We start from the raw sequence: 24,618 nt of genomic DNA on the forward strand, positions 1-24,618 counted from the left end.
AAAAATAAGATGTGAATCTATAAAGGTAAAACATGCAACTAAAAAAAATAAAACCTCAAATATTAAAATATGTATGAAAATGAAAAATGAAAATAAATAATTTATTCAAAAGAATTAGTGAAGTTAATCAAAATTATATTTAACCTGAAAAAAAACTTTTCATATACTTATTTTTAATTGGAATACATTGTTGTATTTTTCAAAATTCAAGGTCAAAACTTTAATTTTCAATTTAAAATTTTATATCTTCATATACAAAACTTATGGCCCTAAATCGGCTCCATACCAGGCCACATGTTTGACACCTGTATTCTAAACCATCAACAGATGGACCAGTAGAAGGAAAAGGAACATGTTTAATATTTCAAAAATTTCTCAAAAATTCAAAAATCTAAATTTCTCAAAACTGTAAGTAGAATTTGAATACATTTTCCCAAGGAAGATGTATAAAAAAATTAAATGAATTGGACCAGTAGTTTCATCAGAGAAGATGTTTTAAAGAAATTGCTAACGAAGATGACGACGAAGACGAGGACGGACACAGCGTCTTTACAACAGGACTGTGGTACTGTCCTACAATTACAGGAATAATAAATAAAAGAAGAAATGAATAAATGAATGTCCAGGTTTGACAAAAAGTGTTTGTTCATTTGTTTGAGTTTAAAGAGCTGAAGTCCCACCCCCCATGTGACTTGTATTTGTATTTATTTATTTATTTATTTAGTTACAGGACGGTGTATATTGGCATGAGTTACAAAGAACAAGATGCATGCACCAGATTTAGCAGAGAAGCTAATTTCCATCTGTTGTCATGGACAACCAACTAACATAACAAACATCACTTAGATTACAATGTCCTAATATACTGGAAGAAAACCGTTAAAAACGTGGAAAAACTAGCAAAGGTGGTCAATGGTGAGAGTCCAATATTTGTTGACGTTATTACCTCCGCCAAGGAGCTTTTGTTTTTGCCGGTGTTTGTTTGTTTGTTTGTTTGTTTGTTTGTCTGTGTGCAAGATAACTCAAAAAGTTATGGACGGATTTGGATGAAAATTTCAGGAAATGTTGTCTGGTGTCCTTGGGTGTTTTGAAAGGCGCTAATAAATAAAATGTATTATTTCAGTTAATGAAAATGTTTTTTCAATTCTAGTTTTCGTCATTTTGTTAGGTTTCGTTAACGATAATAACCTTGGTACTTTGCTGCTATAAACCTGGAATTTCTGCTTGTGGGACTTATAAAATCTTATCTTATCTCACTTTTTGGATGTTTAGCTGAAATTGTTTGTTTTAAAGCTGCCATTGGAAAAGGGATAACAAACAGCTAAAACAGCTAAAACCGTAACTTTTTGGTGTTGGAGCCACAGTAGTATTCTCATGTGACTGAACAATCCAAGAGTGACACACATCATCATATATACAGTATATTTGTGTCCCATTCCCATCAGACTGTCCTGTAAGTTTGGGGCTGTTCCGTATTGATCAGTGAACGGCTGTCACTTAACCATGGGACCATCTGTGCGTTACCACGGAGCACAACGGCTGCACGCGATCAATAAAACAACTGTGACATGGATTGTTTTATTTGAGTGCATTTATAGCGACACTGAAATAAAGTTTGCTGCATATAAACTGTATTTGGAGCGGCTGAGATGAGTTAAAAAAAAAAAAAAAACTGAAAAATGTTGCTTTCATGATACAGCTGAAGCTAGCTATTGTTTTTGTAATTGATTAATCAATCAATTTGTATCTGTGATTCAATTTGATTAAATGACTATTTCAATAAGCGAAAAAAAAAGTAAAAAATATGAAAAAGCCATGTCTGAAACTGACAAATAACTTGTCCTTAATTCCAGAACCAGCTGACACAACCATAAAAACTATAAAAATAAAAGGATATATGAAAAAAAAAAAAAAAGTATATCTATATAGAAATTAAAAACAACAACAAAAACAGTCCTGCTTTGGCTTCCTGGCGTCTGATGTTTGAGATAAGCATCTTACATCATTTCCTGTTGTGTGTTTGTTGTATCACTGAATGGTTTCCCTCTGCTAACAGCGCTCTCTCAGTTCTAGTGTCTAAACAGTCACTGGAACTCAGTAGTGATGAGTATCATTCTAACAGTAACTGCTTAGTAACCACTAGGAACCTGAGGCTTTCATTTGTCTGTTTTTCAGTAGCGTCATCTGTGTTACCTTAGTTCACTGGTTCACAGTGTTTTTCTGTGCCCCCCCTCCCTCTCCCCTCCCCTCGGAGGACCATAAACCTTCAGTGCCCCCTCAACCCCAACAATATTGTAACAGTGGTTCAATTATAACTATTATTGAAAGAAACATCAATTTTGTAACAATACTTTTTGTTTTAAAGTCGATTCTCTGAGCCACAGGAGGCCAGAGCACAGATCTGGACCAGAACTAATATGGTGGTCCTTCCTGGTTCTAGTCTGGACCCCAGCAGCAGCATTCTGGATGTTCTGCAGCTGTCTACAGCTGGTTTAGAGTCCAGTCAGAAGACCGGTACAGTAGTCTACCCTGCTCCAGATAAATGCATGGATATGTCTGTCTAAGTCTGGTTTAGAACGGTTTAAACCTTTGATTCTACCAGTGTTTTTGAGATGGTCAAAGGCTGATGATGGAACTGATTTAATGTGGCTGTTACAGTTTAGGTCTGAGTCCATTTTTACCCCTAGATTTCTAACCTGATTTTTAGCTTTTAGAATAAGAGATTCCAGATGACTGATGACACTTTCTAGGTTTTAAATTGGACCGGAGCTCAGCTCCGCCTCCTTAGGTCCATGACAAACCCCACACGGCTCAGCTCCGCCTCCTTAGGTCCACCACAAACCCCACACGGCTCAGCTCTGCCTCCTTAGGTCCACCACAAACCCCACAGGGCTCAGCTCTGCCTCCTTAGGTCCACCACAAACCCCACACGGCTCAGCTCCGCCTCCTTAGGTCCACCACAAACCCCACAGGGCTCAGCTCCGCCTCCTTAGGTCCACCACAAACCCCACAGGGCTCAGCTCCGCCTCCTTAGGTCCACCACAAACCCCACACGGCTCAGCTCTGCCTCCCTCAATGTAAAACAACCCTCTACTGTTTCTGATTTTCAGTTTCATCTCCCTATGAAGTCGAATTAGTCCAAGATGACCCAAAGACACACCCAGGTGTCCTCCATAGGACAGTCAGACATCACATCATAACACATTCTATGGTTCTGGTGCACATGCGTACAACTTCCTCTTAGAGAGGATCAATAGATCAGACACGAAACATCGAACAAAACTGTGTATCACTTGTTTTAAATAAAACATTTCTAAATGCATTAGGTTTTTAAACAAAATATGTAATGAAATTAATAACAACCATTTTAAATGTAATACTAAATTTATATAAACTTGTATTTTCCCTCATTTATTAGATATAAATGTAATTATACTGAACCTGTATACTTCAGTACCAGTTTATATAAAGCTATAATAATACCTGAGAACAAATAGACTAATTAATGACCCATGAAGAACATTTCAAAGAAATAATGCGCTTTTTGAGTTACAAAAAAAAATAAGGCATTTTAAACGTGTCACAAAACCACTGGTGCACATTCCAAGAGACAACGCTAAAAAATACATACAGTAACTAATGCTCTGGGTCTGACACTGAGGTAACACTCTGTACAATTTTTAATTAATGTATTGATCATGTCAGGCAAGGGTGTCAAACTCATTTTCTTCCAGGGGGCCACATTCAGCCCAATTTAATCTGCAGTGGGCCGGACCAGTAAAATAATAACATGATAGCCAATAAATAATGACAACTCCAAATGGTCTTAGTGCATAAAATGAAATGAAATTATGCCAATATTTAAACTATCCAAACAAAAAGGATGTGAATAACCTGAAAAAAATGAATTTTTTAAAGAAATATAAGAACAATTTTATCAATATTCTGCCTCAACTTATCATTTCTACATCTGCGATACAGATCAGATCTACAAAGGCACAAAACATTTAGTAACAGGCAGAAAATTGTTAAAATTGCACTTAGTTTTCTTTAGACATTTCAGGTTGTTCATATTTGTTCAGGTTATTCACATGCTATTGTTAAAGGATAGTTTGTTAATGTAAACATTTTCATAATTTAAAGTTTTTTGCACTAAATCAAAGAGAAAAAAATGGTGCTGTCATTATTTATAGGTTATTATATTATTTTTGAGTTTGATGCCCTAACTTGTACTTTGCAAATTCATCCCAGGGGCCGGGGTGGAACCTTTGGCGGGCTGGTTTTGGCCCCCGGGCCGCATGTTTGACACCTGTGCTGTAAGGTTTCCAGTGAGTTAGAAACAAAGCGAGGTTTATTTCCTTTATGTGTAGCCTTTAACCGTGTTACCAGTAGCTGCATATATCTACTGTGGACTCGGACTAGTGTAATAATGTAGGATAGAACTTTGATAGAAATCTGCATCCAACAGTTGATGTGGAAGAAAGTATAACAAACATCAAGGCTCATGTGATTAGATGTTTTGTGTGGTGTACTAAACTCAGGCTGCCTATGTACAGCATACATGTCAGTAAACCTCCATGCTGCTTTTGTCAGTGTCCATGGATCACTGTTGAATCCAACCACATTTAACTGAAGCAGATAATCATTTGTTGTAGTTTCCCTTTATTAAATACAGTTTGGTCAAGTCCAGACTGAGGGGGTGTGTTCCAGTGGGAATGTGACGTCAATGCATACCCTCTATAGGGAACAGGATCAGATTTAAATAGTGGGAGAAAAGTTTGGGAAACACTGCTGTGAGCTGATTACTGACAAATATTCATCAGGTTCTTCAATTTAAATGGAATTAAGATTTTCAGTGTTTTATTTTAAACCACAACTACACAAACTAAGTATGACTATGACAACCTAGTACTGATTATTAACATGTTTTTAACTTTATAACAATTAGATTTGTTGTGCAATTTAATCCCAACCTTTAATTGCCAGCAGGTACTCCCCGTGTCTGCATCTAAAACAGGACAGGAAACGAGGAGGGAGGAGGGAGGGGCGGGCAGGGGACACGGGCATTCTGTGGGGAAATGAGATTCATTACAGTCCTCCACAAAAATGATGCTGTTGATGGACGAGGTGGCGTCAGGGCTGATTTGGATCTGTTGAGCGGGTTCGGTACCCGGGGCACAGGGTCCTTCAAACTGCTCATCAAAGCTGGTCCAATGAGTGACAGCTATTCTCAGCGGGCGTTGGAACAGAGCTCCGCCACTTCTGTAAGTCACTGAGTGTGGAGTTGTAATGGACCCAAATGAAGCTGCATATTTGCATCTCCTTTGATTTGGTAAAGGTCAGTGCTGACAGGGAGGTCCGGGGGAGGGGGGAGCGGGGGGGGGGGGCGGGGGCAGAAGGATGCACACATGCACACATGACCCCGACCAAAGACAATAGCACCAGTCCCTTTGCTTTCCTTGGGTGTGGACTTCATTTCCTTTCCCCTCTTCATTGCCTTTCACTCCTCTTTTGTCATAGAGTCTTTTCAGTGAGGATGTGTGTTTATCTATTATTCTTTGTTGAGTTTTCTTTTACCCCTGTGTGTTCTTTCAGGCATCAGGAGACTTTTTGGCTCCATTGTTTGGACATCACTCATGACAACCATTCATCCACTAAGTGTCCAAATATTCTACAGCACAAATATTTATATTAAAGGGCTGATATGTAGTATTTCTACTTTCAAGTATTTAAAAAAAAAATCACCTAAACTTATCACTACCTGGGTTTAATGACAGTTTTACCCAAATAAAAGCCATATTTGTTCAGTTTGGACCCAGTCCAGTTGGTCCAGTTTGGACCCAGTCCAGTTTCTCCTTGTAGGTGTTTCCATTGAACAGTGTTTTGTTCTGCTGTGTGGTTCTAGTCCAGTCCACATGTGTTCATTGGGGTCCAGTCCTGTCTAGTTGTGTTCTGGTTCTGGTTGAAGGCAGATGTTTACCTCAGTTGGGTCAGAACCTCCTGGGTGTTTCCACTGTAGTGTGGGTTCATCTCCTGCTGTTGCACTGACTGTCTTCAACTACAGAAGAAGGGAACACAGAACCGGACCAAGGAAAAGTCCACATTTATGGACATGCACCATGGATTTATGGGAATTTCCCAGTGACCCGGGTACCGTTTACTGAACTGTGTGATGTTCTGGACCCTCTGGTGTCCCCAGACTTGTCCTGCCCTGGGGAAGCAGTTCCTCCACTAAAGCCAGTGTCTATTGGACAGAACCAACTAGAACCACCTGTTCTGAGTACAGGGTCATAGGGGAGACCATTGGACTGAGCAAAACCACTGGGACCACAAGAATGGGACAAAACCACCAGGACCACATGAACAGGGACAAAACCACCGGGACCACATGAACAGGACAAAACCACCAGGACCACATGAACAGGGACAAAACCACCGGGACCACATGAACAGGACAAAACCACCAGGACCACATGAACAGGGACAAAACCACCGGGACCACATGAACAGGACAAAACCACTGGGACCACATGAACAGGGACAAAACCACCAGGACCACATGAACAGGGACAAAACCACCGGGACCACGTGAACAGGACAAAACCACCGGGACCACATGAACAGGGACTAAACCACCGGGACCACGTGAAAAGGACCAAACCACCGGGACCACATGAACAGGACAAAACCACCGGGACCACATGAACAGGGACAAAACCACCGGGACCACATGAACAGGGACAAAACCACTGGGACCACATGAACAGGACAAAACCACCGGGACCACATGAACAAAACAAGTCAACTCCATGGGTTTACAGTACACTTCTATACTTCTAGATCCAAACGTCCAAAAACCACCTCAGGAGAGCAGAAACACTTCTTTGCACTCTGTACATATTACATTACAAATCCACTGTAAATCTCAACCTGTTGTTGTCCTCGTCTCTAGTCGAATGTTTGTCTATTTTATGTCTAGGTCCACATGGGACTGGGTTCATCTTCTCTGGGTTCATGTCGGAACTGTATGTTGTGAGCAATGTAAAACCTGAAGCCAAATTCCTTGTATGTGTTCACATACTAGGGTCAATAAAGCTGATTCGGATTCGGATTCTGATTCGGAAAAAGCTTTTTGCGATCTTTGACAGGTTTCTGAGTGTTTACAGTTAAAAAATCTCAGGTTAGGCAAAAGTGCAAAAGAGGTATGAACTAAACATATTCACACTAACAATCTGGGGGCTTTATTTGACCACTAGAGGGAGTAGTGAGTCACTCTGCTGGTCTCCCATGGTGAGGAAAACTAACACCATGTGACCGTCCACCAAACCATCAGTAAATGATCCCATGGAATGAGAACCACGAAGAAACAACTTTTAGAGTCAAAAAGTGAAAAAGTGATAAAAGATAGAATCATTGTTGTTTTCACCACTGAAAATGATAACATTTCTTCAACACGGGTGACTTTAATTATGAGGTTTCCAAAGCTTTAAAGTTATTATGTGATTTATTATCGTTGCTAAGTTTGCCATTTGTTGATCCACGGTTCAACCTAAACTGTGACAGTTCTGACCTCTGACCTCTAGCTAGCAGCTAATGACAACACAAAAACAGAAAACAGGTGATTTGTGGCTTTACTGTGGTTGTTTTTAGGGGTGTTAGAAAATATCAGTTCTGCAATATATCACGATATTTCATTTCACAATACTGTATCGATATTAAAAAGTACTGTATTGATATTTTTAGGTATTTATTCAAATGTAGATATGGTGGAGGTTCATTTTTGTTTGTTTTTCATTTTCTTTTTTAATTATTATTATTTAACACTCTTTTATTAAATAATGTTCATTCCTTTGTTGGGATTGAACTAAAATACTGTTCTGATGTTAGTTGTGAACTAATAGAATAGGAACATTTGAACAGGATCTTAAACTGTAATGTCTGTAAAACAGAATTTCAGTTTGAACACAGGAACATTTTGTGATATAGTATTAGATCCTGTTGGGATCAAATAAAAATGTGTTTAGTATTTGTGCAGATTTCTGCTGTAATTCAATTCTTCAAGGAAATTATCATGTAAAAAAAAAAAGAAACAAACAAAAAATTGCCTTTTTAACAGTATCATGATATATCATGATATATCGTATTGTGGTCCTGCTATTGGGATTTGTATCGTATTGCCAGATTCTTGCCAAACCACAGCCCTAGTTGTTTTGTGTGTAAAAACAAGGCTAAGCTAACAGGACAACAATGTAAACTATCAGCTGATGCAGTACGTGAAGACTATACCACACAATGTTATTTTAATCATCTGTTAAAAATAAGAAAATAAATGGCAGAAAATGTGATGATACCATAATACAGATGTGAGTAAACAATGAGCTTTATACTTTCTTCAGTCAGTCATACAGTCTGTGGATACATAGGGTTGATTTGTCAGTGGTTTTAGTCCTAAGTGTGTTCTGGAGTGTCTTTAATATGAATGTCACATATTGATCTTTGAAAGCTTTAGTGTGTGATAAATATCTACAGTGACATCCAGTGGTGAAGTTTCAGATGTTATCAAACTGAATATCCAATCCACTCACTGTCCCCTATGGAGGCCCCAAGAAAGTCACTCATTAGAGTCAGAGTCTTTAACCCTCTGGTTCCAACCTTTTTTTTTTTTTTTTTTTTTTTTTTCATCTCCTGACCCCATTTTAACATCACAAATTTCTGGCAAATTCAAAACCTTTTTTTTTTTTTTTTTTTTTTGCTACAATTAATTTGTTTTTGATCATGTAATACAGGGTTGTCAAACTCATTTTAGTTCAGTTCCACATTCAGCCCAATTTGATCTCCAGTGGGCCGAACCAGTAAAATAATAACAGTGAAAGAAGTAAAATTATATTATGATCAGGTTTACATCTACAAAGTTTCCTTACAAATCTGAATAACATGAACAATTTGAATAGTCTTAAGAAAAACAAGTGCAATTTTAACATTTTAACAATATTCTGCCTCGTTTTTATCAGTTTATCATTTACACATGTGCGTTACAATCTCACAAAACATTTAGTACCAAGCAGAATGTTTGTAAAATTGCATTTACTTTTCTTAAGACATTTCCGTTTGTTCATATTTTGTTCAGGTTATTCACATTTTTGTAAAGGTATAGTTTGGTAATGTAAACATTTTCATGTAATTTTCCTTTTTTACACCAAAAAAACAAAGAAAAAAATTGGGGTTGTCATTATTTATAGGTTATTATAATAATATTTTACTGGTTCTGACCCACTTGAAATCTAACTGGTCTGAGAATTGGATTTTCCTTGGTCAGGATATGTACAGTCAGTCGAGCTTGGATTTACAAGGCTGACAATTAATACTAAACAAACAAGAACTCAAACTGTGAATTATGAAAGAGCTGCAGCATCTGAAACTGACCACAATGAACATTTGACACATAAACAGAACCACAGTGCTGCAGTTTCACAACCACAGTTTGTCTGCTATGGATTAGGACTGGCTCTGTCAACTCAACACAGATTTATATTAGGAAGTTTTTGTTTTTTTTATCAATTACTAGCAATTTCAGGCGACCCCATTTTAATTCAAGGTACCCCCACATGGGGTTTGCAAGCTGCAACTGCTATCAGTTTTATTGGTTTATAGGATAGTTTCGGATTTTCATGACAGTTTAGTTTTATTTAGTTTTGACTTTTTTTCTCTAATTCAGTTCATTTTAATTAGTTTTTAGAGCAGGTTTGCTAGTTTTTATTAGTTTTCATTTTTTTTTCTAAATGCTTAGTTTTAGTCTTAGTATTAATTTTAGTTGTGTCGTATCTTTTCTTTTCTTCTGTCGTCATATTCAAATAAATCCCAGACAGGACTCTGTTGCTTTCACCCAACTTTAGTCTCCATGTTTCCAGGTAGAGTGGGGACCAGAAGACGACTGGAAACCACAAGTGACCGCAAGTGACGGACCGTTAAATATCATACGGTGCCACTAGCTAAAATTGCTTGAGGGAAATAAATCGCTTTTGTATCAATCCGACACTGACAAAGACGAAAACGAAGGGAATTTTATCCATAATTTTTATCAGTTTTAGTTAGTTTTGCAAACACACAATACAGTTTCAGTTAGTTATCGCTTTTTTCTTTCAATTATAGTTTTTATTTATTTCAGTTAACGAAAATGTTTTTTCAGTTCTAGTTTTCATTATTTCATTAGTTTTCGTTAACGATAATGACCTTGGCTGCCATACAGATGAATGGTGGAACACTGAACACTTTTTGTCTGGACGCTCGATTAAGTACCTGCTGAACAGGTTCAGTGTATGTTTTGTTTTAATGCTAAAAGCAATCACTGTGTCTGCAAAACAAATTTACCCATGGGTAGAAATAAAGTAACCTTGAACCTTGAAGTAGGTTTACTGTTTTTTGAGTGAATTAAAACATGTCTGTGTGTGTGTGTGTGTGTGTGTGTGTGTGTGTGTATGTGTGTGTGTGTGTGTGTGTGTGTGTGTTAGTCCTGTGCACTGGTTCAGGCCCTCTGGGCTCTGCTGCCCTCTTTGTCTTTGCTTTTCTAATTGGCCGACTGAGTCCATCCAAACAGTCACAGGGCCATCACTAATCATTCACCTAACCCTCTCTAATAATGCTGCTGTCCCTCTGAGCCGCTGGACACTATTCAGCACCTTCGTCTGTCGTTCATGTCTCTCAGCTATAGAAGCCAGTGACACTGGGTGACGTAATCCCACAGAAGCAGGATTCCACTGCATCCTGCTCTACTTCTGCAGACAGCCAAATGGAAATTCACGCCTCTCACCCCTGGTTGCTCTATATATCATGTCTATGACTAGGGCTGTGTATTGGCAAGAATCTAGCAATACAATACAAATCACAATACTAGGATCACAATACGATATATCGCGATATATCACAATACTGTTAACAGGGCAATATTTTTTGATCAGTTGCTTTTTTAAAAGTTATTTCTTGGAAAAACTTATAGTACAGTATTTGGATGAATACATTTTTAACATGCAAAAAACCCCACAAATAAATAAATGAATCAATAATGTTTTACAGACGTTACAGTTTCAGATCCTGCTTAAATGTTCAGACTGTATTGTGAAAAGAATACTTAGTGTTCAGTCCATGAATCATCCAACATCACAACATTATTTTTGTGGAATTCACAATAAAAAAACCAAACGTTTGCCTCTTTCAGACAGTAAAAAGTGCTTTTAGGATGAATTAAATTATCCATTATTTAACAAAATAGTGTTATCAATTTTTAAAAAACTACATTTATGACCTGCAGTATCACAATAGTACTTTTGTAGTAAACAAACAACAGAACTAAATACCCATGTGAGTATTGAAATAAAAGAGTAAAATACCCGTGTGATTATAGAAATAAAAGTAAAATACTCATGTGAATATAGAAATAAAAGAGTAAAACACCCATGTGAGTATAGGAATAAAAGAGTAAAATACCCATGTGAATATAGAAATAAAAGAGTAAAATACCCATGTGAATATAGAAATAAAAGAGTAAAATACCATATATCAAGGTTATTATCGTTAACAAAAACTAACGAAATGACGAGAACTAGAACTGAAAAAACATTTTTGTTAACTGAAATAAATAAAACTATAATTAAAAGAAAAAAACGATAACTAACTGAAACTGTATTGTGTGTTTACAAAAAAGAAGAGAAAAGATGTGACAAAACTAAAACTAATACTAAAAATAAGCATTTAGAAAAAAACGAAAACTAATAAAAACTAGCAAACCTGCTCTAAAAACGAATTAAAAGTAACTAAATTAGAGAAAAAAAAGGTCAAAACTAAATAAAACTAAACTACAGTGAAAAATCCCAAACTATTTTAACCTTGATGTGCACACTTGTATAGATCATCTATTTTTTTCATTGAACAAACACTAACTGGAATAAATAGCATGCAGTCAGGTCTATTGATGCCGTTGTCCTGGTGGTTCCCTTTTATCGTGTCATGTAACAGCTGTTAAATAAATGTCTGTGTGGGTGTCATTAGGATGGAACAGACGGACAGATGGATGACCAGAACAACAACTGGACAAATAAATGGGTGGGTGGACAACACAGATACAGGAAACAGACACAGGACCAGCTGGTCCCACAATATGAGGTCAGTGAATGCATCGTTCACCACAGAAGAATGAACATAACATCAGAAAAAATAGGACCAGTGTCCCTGTATCTGACCGGCATGTTCTGTTAGGAATCAATACCAAGTTGAACTTTGGGAGGTTGTCAGGTTCTGCCGCTGTGTTCGAGTCCCGTGGTCTGGATGCAATAGAAGTGGGCGGAGCTTTCACTGGAGGAGAATTCAGCAAGTTCAGTGAAAGTCCATATTTGACTTCTATCAGTGCTCAATAGTAACTATACTGATATCTGTAACCATCACCGTATTATAAGGAAAAGGGAAATGTTCAATATTTCAAAAAATGTGTCAAAAATGCAAAAATCTAAATTTTCTCAAAACTACTACGTAGACATTGGCCCAAGGAAGTTACATTTAATTTTTTTTTTCTTTTTTAATGAATCCGTACAGTAGTTTAATCAGAGATGGTGCTTGCAGAAATTGCTAACAAAGACGACAACAAAGACGACGCTGGACGAAACATCTTCACAATAGCTCATGGCCTATCATCTGATGAGCTACAAAACTAAGAATTTTATTGGAAGAACAATGTTTTCTTCAATCTGACCAAAAGGACCTACTTTTTCTTATTTCACATTTTATTGTATATTTCTCTAACTTTCAAGTTGATAAACCAATATTTAACTTCAACGTCAAGAAGAGAAAAACAACTCTCTCAACTTCAGACATAAAATCCATTGATGAGGTGAAGTCATTGATTTCTTCTCAGCCTCAGACTTTTCTAACCTGTAGCTGCAAAAGGTCAAGACGTCCGTGTTTTTCCTATTAGCTCGACCAATCACTGAGCTTCTTTCACCACAGCACTGGACATGCATGGTTTGGACCCAGACAGTAAAGACGCATGAGTTAGGGACCGGACAGCAATTCATAATTTATAATACTGATACTTATTTTACGGTCTCAAAAAACTGTACACAATATCGGACAAAAATGATTTCAAACCTTAGGGTTGATGCTAGAACAGTGTCTGTGGTGGACGCCATACACTGCTGTGATTGCTTCATTATATACTACTACAATGAAATATGTGTGTATGATATACTGCTAACAGAGTAGATCAGGGGTCTCAAACATGCGGCCTGGCCCACCAGAGGTTCCAATCCGGCCACTGGGATGAATTTACAAAGTGTAAAAATTCCACAGTCAAGGCTGTGGAGCTCATTTTAGTTCAGGTTCCACATACAGACCAATATGATCTACAGTCAAATAATAACAGCAGAATAACCGACAAAAAAGAATGACTCCAGATTTTCTTCTCGCTTTGATGTGAAAAAAATTATATTCCATTATGCCTATAAATAATAAGAACTTCAATTTTTTTGTCTTTGTTTTAGTGCAAAAAATATTAAATTATGAAAATATTTACATTTACAAACTATCCTGTAACAATAAAATGTGAATAACCTGAACAAATATGAACAACCTGAAATGTCTGAAGTAAATTAAGTGCAATTTTAACAATATTCTGCCTGTTATTAAATGTTTTGTGCCTTTGTTGATCTGATCTGTAATGCACATGTGTAAATGATAAGTGGAGGCAGAATATTGATAAAATTTTAATTACATTTCTTAACAAATTTCATTTTTTTCCAGGTTATTCACATCCTTTTTGTTTGGATAGTTTGTAAATGTAAATATGGGCATAATTGAATGTTATTTTTTGTGCTAAAACAATTTGGAGTTGTCATTATTTATTGGCTGTCACTCTGTTATTTTACTGGTCCGACCCATGTCACATTAAATTGGGTTGAATGTGGGCCCCCCCGGAAGAAAATGAGTTTGACACCCCTGTTCTGTGTGAATCAGTCCTAGTTGAAGGTGTGAGGTTGTCAGGTTCTGTTCTGTGTTCCAGTCCTGTGGTCTGGATGCACATCTATGAACAACCTGAAATGTCTAAGAAAATTCAGCACAATTTGAACTATTTTCTTCCTGTTCCTCAGTGTTTAGTGTCTTTGTAGATCTGATCCATAATGCACATGTAGAAATGATAAGTTGAGGCAGAATATTGTTAAAACTGCACTGATTTTTCTTCAGAAATTTCATTTTTTTCAGGTTATTCACATGTTTTTTGTTTGGATAGTTTATAAAAGTAAGTATTTTCATAATTTAATGGGTTTGTCTTTTGCACTGAAACATAGACAAAAATTTGGAGTTGTCATTATTTATAGGTTATTCTGTTATTATTTTACTGGTCCGACCCACTGGAGATTAAATCAGGCTGAATGTGGAACCTGAAAGAACATGAGTTTGAAACCCCTGTAAACATAATTAATACCACTTTAACACAGTTCACGTTGATGAAGTTTTAACATCTTCAGGATGTAAAATGTCTGTTAGCTGACCCTTAAATATGTTGGATAGTTGGATAAATGTCCATATAGCTTTAATGCACATGTCAGTTGTTTCATTTTGTCCACTGTTTTGTTGCAGATACATAGCTTAAGTAAATTTCTATAAAATCTAAACTGTGATTTTACAGAGTTGACTGACTGTGGATTTTTCAAATAGAGAAACTAGTGTCAAAGTGGCACCATCACAACTCTACCTAAACATCAAATTTATCAAAGTAAACTGAACAGTAATATCAGACGTATTTAAAAAGCCACGACTTAAAGGAACACAATGGAAGTTTTGTTTGTGGGGTCCCTCAAAAGTCAAGAAACGGTATTATCTGCTACAACTGTCGTTAAATCTACGTCTGGGTAAAACTCACGCATTCAGATTCAGATTCAGATTCAGATTCAGATTCAGATTTATTTGTCATTTCAGCGTATAAAATACATGTTCGAAATAAAGATTTCAATTCAATCCAATTCAAAAATTCAAACACAAAGAAACAAAACACTGTACTCAGGTCCCGATTATCAGCAGGATTTAGTAAATACTATAAAATACTGATAAACATACTAAAATACTGATTTAAAAAAAAAAAAAAACTATAAAAAAAATACCAGCCCCCCCCTTAAAAAGTTACTCATATATAACTCAGGTTATTATTTTCTGAAGTGCGCAGCAGTAAAGTGCCAATTAAAAGTGCATTCCAGGGCTTCAAAGTTCAACCAGAGTTCATTTGCTGAACCGCCTCTGGATAAAATGTCTGGTGGTCCGTGCTGGAATGTGTTGACAAACCATTGATACCAGTAAACTTCAATTAATGTGTCTTCAACCATGTGTTCAGGCCAGGTACAACATTTATACAAACATTATTATTTCATTTTTTTGTAAATATCAGAAACCAAAAAAACAACAAATGAACAGATCTATATTACGACGGCATATTAGGGTCACAGAAGAAAAATAAAAACACTTGTCACTATGAGAAAAAAAATCCTATCTTGTGTCTCCAGTTCATCTCAGGGCTGAAACATAGAGATGAACAAACAACCACTGTCACATTCACACCTATGGGCAAAATTACATTAACCCATTAACCTATCAGTGCATGTGTTTGGATGGTGGGAGGAGCCAGACAACCCGGAGAGAACAAGTAAACTACACACAGAAAGCCCCCCCCCCCCCATGGACTGGTGTTGGAATGGAACCCAGGACCTTCTGTCTGTGAGGCAGTAGAGTAACCCACTTCACCACTCATGATATTCCATCCATTCTCTTCCGCTTATCCGGGGCCGGGTCGCGGGGGTAACAGTCTAAGCAGGGATGCCCAGACTTCCCTCTCCCCAGACACCTCCTCCAGCTCTTCCGGGGGGATCCCGAGGCGTTCCCAGGCCAGCCGAGAGACATAGTCTCTCCAACGTGTCCTGGGTCTTCCCCGAGGTCTCCCCCCGGTGGGACATGCCCGGAACACCTCCCCAGGGAGGCGTCCAGGAGGCATCCGAAACAGATGCCCGAGCCACCTCAGCTGGCCCCTCTCGACGCGGAGGAGCAGCGGCTCTACTCCGAGCTCCTCCCTGGTGACTGAGCTCCTCACCCTATCCCTAAGGGTGCGCCCAGCCACCCGACGGAGGAAACTCATTTCGATCGCTTGTATCCGGGATCTTGTCCTTTCGGTCATGACCCAAAGCTCATGACTCATGATATTATTTAAAAAAAAAACATCATAATAATTATATATATATATATATATATATATATATATATGTATATGTGTGTGTGTGTGTGTGTGTGTGTATATATATATGAGAGCATGATATATATATATATATATATATATATATATATATATATATATATATATATATATATATATATATATATGAGAGCATGATAACCAATAAATAATGACAACTCCAAATTGTTTTAGCACAAAAAATAACATTCAGTAATGCCAATACTTACATTTACAAACTATCCAAACAAAAAGGATGTGAAAAACCTGAAAAAAATGCAGTTTGTTAAGAAATGTAATTAAAAAATTCAGCAATAGTCTGCCTCAACTTATCATTTCTACATGTGCATTACAGATCAGATCTACAAAGACACTAAACACTTAGTAACAGGCAGAATATTGTTAATATTGCACTTAATTTTCTGTAGACATTTCAGGTTGTTCATATTTGTTCAGGTTATTCGTATTTTATTGTTAAAGAACACTTTGTTAATGTAAACATTTTCAATGTTTTTTACACTAAATCAAAGAGAAAATTTTGGTGTTGTCATTATTTATAGGTTATTATGATATTATTTTTGACTTTGATGCCCTAACTTGCACTTTGCAAATTCATCCCACGGGCCAGACTGGACCCTTTGGTGGGACGGTTTTGGCCCCTGGGTTGCATGTTTGACACCTGTGGTCTAAAACAATTACACCTTTTAAAAACATGTACAAATTAATTATTATTCAAGAATATAGAACTCAGGATTGACTCAAGAAAAATACATGTTTAAAAGACTAGGATCAATATAGGTAGTTGAAATAAGGACATGATTTACCTGAATTAAAATTAAATATGTATTCTCTTCTGTTGTATATTCAGCATCTATCTATTGTTTGTTTTCATGTGGAAACATTGTGTTAATTGTAAATAAGGTTCCACAAAATAAGTCTGTACTTCAGCCAAAACCAGTGGTTTCCAACCTTTTTTTTCTCCTGACCCCATTTGAACATCACAAATTTCTAGCGACCCCAGACATTCATTTTTTTTTTTTTTTTTTTTTTGCTAAAATTAATTCATTTTTGATCCTGTAATAGTTTTCTCTCCTCTGTTTCAAATCCGGGTTAATGTTAGAGGACATTTAGTCTGTATAATGTATATTATTGTGGACAGAGGCAGTAAATCCAGGTGTAGATTACTGCACAAAGGGAGAATTGGATTTTCCTTGGTCAGGATATGTACAGTCAGTCCAGCTTGGATTTACAAGGCTGACAATTAATACTGAACAAACAAGAACTCAAACTATGAATTATGAAAGAGCTGCAGCATCTGAAACTGACCACAATGAACATATGACAGATAAACAGAACCACAGTGCTGCAGTTTCACAACCACAGTTTGTCTGATATGGCTTGGGATTGGCTCTGTCAACTCAACACAGATTTACATTAGGACTGTTTTTTTTTTTTTTTAATCAATTACTAGAAATTTCAGGTGACCCCGTTTTAATTCCAGGCGTCCACACATGGGGTCTCGACCCCAAGGCTGAAAAACACTGGCCTAAACCCTTTCAGTCACATTAGATATGGAACAATGGATATGATGGTTTGGTTTGTTGTTTGAAGTAATTGACGACCGAATAAACTACTACTACTACTACTACTACTACTACTACTACTACTACTACTACTGCTGCTACTACTACTACTACTACTACTACTACTACTAACTACTACTAGTACTACTACTACTACTACTGCTGACTACTACTACTACTACCACTAACTACTGCTACTACTACTACTACTACTACTACTACTACTACTACGACTACTACTACTACTACTATCTACTACTACTACTACTAACTACTACTACTACTAGTACTACTTCCTTCCTCATATTGGCCCTCTCTCCTCTTTTTCTTTATGTCCTGTCTCTTATACTCAGTGAACTACTTTACATCTATTACCACGTGGTCTCTGATAGTGAAACATCAAATTCTGCACAAAGTTTAAACTGAAATAATTGGACTCATTCATCCCTGCTGAAAAATGACTTACATAAGTGTCCTTTTGTATGTGACCTGTACTTATTCACATGTATGACTGACCTTGTTTCATATGTCGTTATATATCTAAACTAATTCCACTGCTCTACAGTTTTTAATAAATGATCTGCCTCACAGATTAAAAGTGTTACATGTTACATATTTTAATCAGATTAATTGTTAAACTAATGACCAAAGTGTTGGTTTGCTGCTGTTTTCCAGGTGTATGATGGTGTGTTCAAACACATATATGTTGGTTTGTGTCCATTTATCCAACAGATGTATAAATGTTCCACTGGTAGAACCTGTCCAGTCCCTGTATTGTCGTGTGCAGACAGTGTTTGCAGTAGATCTGGTCGATCTGACACTAATATTCCTTTGGACTTAAACCCATTCTATCATTAATTCATGGGGGTCCGTGTGTTAAAGCGCAGCTCAGGCCACATATTTGTTTATTTGTCTGTCTGAACCTGAACCTGAACTGTGTCTGACACAGTTGCGTCCAAACCCAGTCCAACCCATCAGGTCCCATCTGGCTTCGGGTTGCAGTACTCTACCATGCGGACCCAGACCAGGAGCAGGTCTTTATGGACCTCGGACGTTTGGAACATGAGACGGAGGGAGGACCATCCAGACTCCAGGTGTAAACCAGAGGAGGAGAACCGTCTGGTAACCTGTGGACCCACCAGTTTCAGACACACTTGCAGTAATTAATGCAAATAAAGATCATAACGATGATTAGTCTGGTCTCGTTAATGAAAATGAAGAGATATTTTATCACAGTTTTTGTTTCGTAAACTACATTAAGTCTGATTTTTATAAGTCAACAATACTGCATTACACATTTAATTAGAATTATCATCACATGACCACCATTTTCGTTACGTCTCATCTCGTTTTAGTCAATAGAGCAGTGGTTCCCAACCTTTTTTTGGCTTGTGACCCTATTTTAAGATCCTAAATTTCTAGCGACCCCAGACATTCAAAACACAGACATCTTTCTCTTTGAGAGGTCTAAGCGGGGCCGGGCAGGCGAAGAAATCTTTCCATTGTCTGTTCGATCTGATTTTCTGACTGTGACTGTGTCCGGGCAGGTTGAAGTGTAGTAATGCATGCAGTCACATGATCAGGTAAAAATCAAGATATGTCCTCTCAGATATGATAGCCTGCATTTTATTTGAACTGGATTTTTATTAGGAAAAATTAGTGGTGTTTTCATTATAATGAAATATATACTGAATCATTAAAAAATATTTTTATTAGTAATTTTTTATTTTTTTTATCAATTACTAGAAATTTCAGGCAACCCCATTTGAATTCCAGGTGACCCCACGTGAGGTCCCGACCCAAAGGTTGAAAAACACTGCAATAGAGGTTCGTTGACAAAGATATTTCGTCATAATTTTCGTTGACGAAAGAGACACTAACTCCAACCAACCAGCATTTAGGACTGGATTAGTCTGGATCTGTGACTCACACCAAGGTTCTAATAGTTTTGGATTTTTCATTCTAGTTTAGTCTTGACTTTTTTTCTCTAATTCAGTTAGTTTTAATTAGTTTTTAGAGCAGGTTTGCTAGTTTTTATTAGTCTTTGTTTTTTTCTAATTGCTTAGTTTTAGTTTTAGTTTTTTTATATCTTTTCTCTTCTTCACCGTCGTATTCAAATAAATCCCAGACAGGACTCTGCTGATTTCTCCCAACTTTAGTCTCCATGTTTCCAGGTAGAGTGGGGACCAGAAGACGACTGGAAACCACAAGTGACCACAAGTGATGGACCGTGAAGAGTCGTTTGGTGCCGCTTGCTAAATTTGCTCGAGTGAAATAAATCACTTTCGTATCAATCCAACCTTGACAAAGACGAAAATGAAGGGAATTTTATCCCTCATTTTTATCCATTTTAGTTCATTTTGTAAGCACACAATACAGTTTCAGTTAGTTATCAATTTTTCTTTTAATTACCATTTTTATTTATTTCAGTTAACGAAAATGTTTTTTGAATTCTAGTTTTCGTCATTTCATTAGTTTTCGTTAACAATAATAACCTTGACTCACACCTGGTCCAATGTCACTACTTTTATTCTGGAACCATTTGACTAGTAGACCAGTGTTTTCTTGCACTGAATAAAACATCCACATATCTTCTTGTCCCCTCCCCCCTTTTATCCTTCTTGTCGTACTTTCAACCACGATTTGTAAACTGCTCTTGTTTTTATTATGAAAATCTGCAAAGTTTCACTGCAGTATCTGTGGCTCAGGAATGAGACGCTAAACCCAACTTCTTCAAATGAACAAGGACAAACTCTTCCTGACCGCGCTTCAGGCTTCCTATAGACGATGTAAAGCGCCTTCTTGTCGTACAAATTTGCATTGCTAAGTAGCAGCTAGGTGAGTGGCAGTCACAGTAGTTGATTTTAATAGAGAGTATCTATTTCAGTAAATCCTCCAGCAGGCTTCTTCCTCTGGAGTTAATCACACCGAACAACACAGCCCAGATCTGCTGCAGCTCCTCTCTCCTCTCCTGGGTCTCCACTGGTTCTCCCTTTCCTTTTCCTCCTGCCTTTCACTTCTCCTCTTACTTTCACTGCAGCTCCTTGTTTTTATTTATATCTACATCTATAGCTCGCAACTCGTTTACATGTCCCGCTCCTTTCTACATTTTCACTTTTCCCAGTTAATCAGCCAGACTCTCACAGGAGCTGAATGATATTACAGTAGCTGCATGATAATAATACTCATTACCCATAATACTCCCAAGACGCCAATCCACTTCCACCCTGAGGCAGTGGTGGAGGAAAGACTCAGATCTTTTATTTAAGTAAAAGTTCCAATACCACAGTTAGGGCTGCACGATTAATCAATGTTTAATCAAAATCGGATTTTTTAATTAGGACGATGTTTAAAAAAGGGTCATCATCAAATCAGGCTACCGTAGACTCCTCCTCTAGGCTACATTAGACTCCTCCTCCAGGCTACCATAGGCTCCTCCTCCAGGCTACCGTAGACTCCTCCTCCAGGCTACCGTAGACTCCTCCTCTAGGCTACATTAGACTCCTCCTCCAGGCTACCATAGGCTCCTCCTCCAGGCTACCGTAGACTCCTCCTCCAGGCTACCATAGGCTCCTCCTCCAGGCTACCGTAGACTCCTCCTCCAGTTGGTGTCGGCTGCTGCCTTATCAGTACAGACAGCTGCCTGTCAGCCAGCTGAGCCCATACAAGAAAAAAAAAAAAAAAGACTCCTCCTCCAGGCCACTATAGGCTCCTCCTCCAGGCTACTGTAGGCTCCTCCTCCAGGCTACTGTAGGCTCCTCCTCTAGGCTACATTAGACTCCTCCTCCAGGCCACTATCTAGGCTCCTTCCTCTGGGCTACCATGGGCTCCTCCTGTGGGCTACCGTAGACTCCTCCTCAGAGCTACCGTAGGCTCCTCCTGTGGGCTACTGTAGACTCCTCCTCCAGGCTACCGTAGGCTCCTCCTTTGGGCTACCTTAGGCTCCTCCTCCAGGCCACTGTAGACTCCTCCTCCGAGCTACTGTAGGCTCCTCCTGTGGGCTACGGTGGACTCCTCCTCTAGGCTACCGTAGGTCCCTCCTCCGGGCTACCATAGGCCCCTCCTCCAGGCTACCGTAGGCTCTTCCTCCAGGCTACCGTAGGAACCTCCTCCTAACTGTGAGAGTGGGTCCACAGTTTTTGGTCTCCACACACCAGTACAAAAATTCCATTTGCTAAGGAGAGTAAGAAGTTTGTGGCTAAAAATAACTAGAGCAAGTCAGTTGTGTGGCATTGGTATGGCTTTGAAGTTTCCGATGAAGACCAAACCATTCCTCGCTGCAAACTCTGCCTGAAGGTGGTGTCAGTCAAAGACAGCAGCACAACCGACTTATTTCTGCTCCTCAAACATGATCACAGTGGGAGCAGTGCGTTGCATTATGGGCTACACACAAAAACAACATGCAGACTAAAACGCCATCACCAGCCCATAAACAGGTAACGTTAGCAGCTTCGTTCTCATGTGGTGTTTCCTTTTAGCAAGAAAGAGGCCAAGTGGAAGAAGATCACAGATACGGTGGCATTTCATCTCAGAAAGGATATGGTACCCATATGGAAAACAGATATGGTCCTTATATGTCCAACAGATATGGTCCCAATATGGACAAAAGATATGGTCCTTATATGTCCAGCAGATATGGTCCTTATATGTCCAAAAGATATTGTCCCAATATGGACAACAGATCTGGTCCTTATATGTCCAACAGATAGGGTCCCTAAATGGGCAAAGGATATGGTCCCTATATGTACAAAGATATGGTCTGTATATGGACAAAAGATATGGTCCTTATATGTCCAGCAGATATGGTCCCAATATGGACAACAGATATGGTCCTTATATGTCCAAAAGATATGGCACCTATATGCAGGGTGTGATTTGTTCCAAAAAAAAAGCGAGGTGGGGGGTTGTCAGTTATATTGTCACAAAACGGACAGTTTATTTTTGTTTTTTAATATTTGTATTATTGTTATGAAATGGACAGAGTTTATTTTTGTTTTTTAATATGTGTATTATTTTTATGAAATGGACAGAGTTTATTTTTGTTTTTTAATATGTGTATTATTGTTATGAAATGGACAGAGTTTGTTTTTGTTTTTTTAATATGTGAATTATTGTTAGTAAATGGACAGAGCATATTTTTGTTTTTTAATATGTTTATTATTGTTGTGAAGTGGACAAAATTTATTTTTGTATTTTAATATGTGTATTATTATTATGAAATGGACAGAGTTTATTTTAGTTTTAATATGTGCACTATTACTGCTATGGAAAGGACAGAGTTTATTTTAATGTGAAATGCTGTTGTAAAATGGACAGTCTATCTTTAATACGTACAGGAATTTTGTGTTTTGTGTTTAGTCAGAATTTAGTCCAATATGTGTCGGATTTTTGAGTTACTGATGGAATCTGACAGAGGAATTAAGGGTGGGTGAAGGATGAGTAAGGGGGGGTTCAAGTTAAACTTCATATTGCTCCTTTTCGAATGGTTCACTTTCCTTTTTATGTAATTATTTGGTTGTTTGATTTTATTGCAATATTTGAAATAAATAAATAAATAAATGATTGACGGAGGATTTTGGTCAGAGCAGTACATGTAAGTTTTCAAGTCTTTTTCTGTGACTGTACCCACAATGCCGCTGTTGTGATGCATGGTTGTGACTCCCTGTACATTTGATGGATCACGTCTCTGCACTTCGGCTCTTATCAAGTGTTAGAACTGGAGCTTCAGTCCAATTAAACTGAGCTCAGGGCTGTTTCGACTGCACCACTCAATTAATTGATGCTTCCATTGTGATGAACCTACTTTCATTATTGGCCTTTCATGGTCTCTGTTCAGGATGAGGCGCTCATATCAGATCACTGACACTGTTTGTGCTGCTTCGTATGTGGACAAAAATACTGACTGTGGTAAATAGTTACCTCCAACAAGCGGGTCATGTTTTCATCAGGGTTTGTCTGTTTGTTTGTCCGTCTGTCTGTTAGCAAGATAACTTCTAAAGTTATAGAAGAATTTTGATTGGTTCATACTGGCACATGGAACAAATGAATAAATTTTGGTGGTGATGGGGGGGGTGTCTGTGCTCTCCGAGGTCTTTTCTAGTTGAACCAGTAACCACGTCACATCATTGTCTGGTTGAATACTGAAGGGTACTGTTATTTATGTGTACTTAAAATCTAAAAGTGCATATCCACAAAGCTTAAATGGGAGTGTTTGATGGATTTTTTTTCTCCATTTTTTTTGCACTTAGTTTTTATTTGTTATTACCTCCGCCGGCTCATGACCCCATTTTAACGTCACAAATTTCTGGCAATCCCAGACGTTCAACTTTTTCTTTTACTAAAATTAATTTGTTTTTGATCGTGTCACAGTTTGCTATACTGTGTTTCAGATAACGGTTAATTTTGCAGGACATTTAGTCTATATAATAGGGCTGTGTATTAGCAAGAATCTGGCGATACGATACAAATCACAATACTAGGATCATGATATATCACGATATATCACGATACTGTTAAAAAGGCAATTTTTTGTTTTTGTTTTTTTAAATGATTATTTCTTCGAAGAATTGAATTACACCAGAAATATGCACAAATACTAAACACATTTTTATTTGATCGGAACAGGATCTGATGGTATATCACCAAATGTTCCTGTGTTCAAACTGAAATTCTGTTTTACAGACATTACAGTTTAAGATCCTGTTCAAATGTTCATATTCTATTAGTTCAGAACTAACATCAGAACAGTATTTTAGTTCAATCCCAACAAAGGAACTA

The sequence above is a fragment of the Sphaeramia orbicularis genome, chromosome 19, assembly GCF_902148855.1.
Source record: "Sphaeramia orbicularis chromosome 19, fSphaOr1.1, whole genome shotgun sequence".
Classification (NCBI taxonomy): domain Eukaryota; kingdom Metazoa; phylum Chordata; class Actinopteri; order Kurtiformes; family Apogonidae; genus Sphaeramia; species Sphaeramia orbicularis.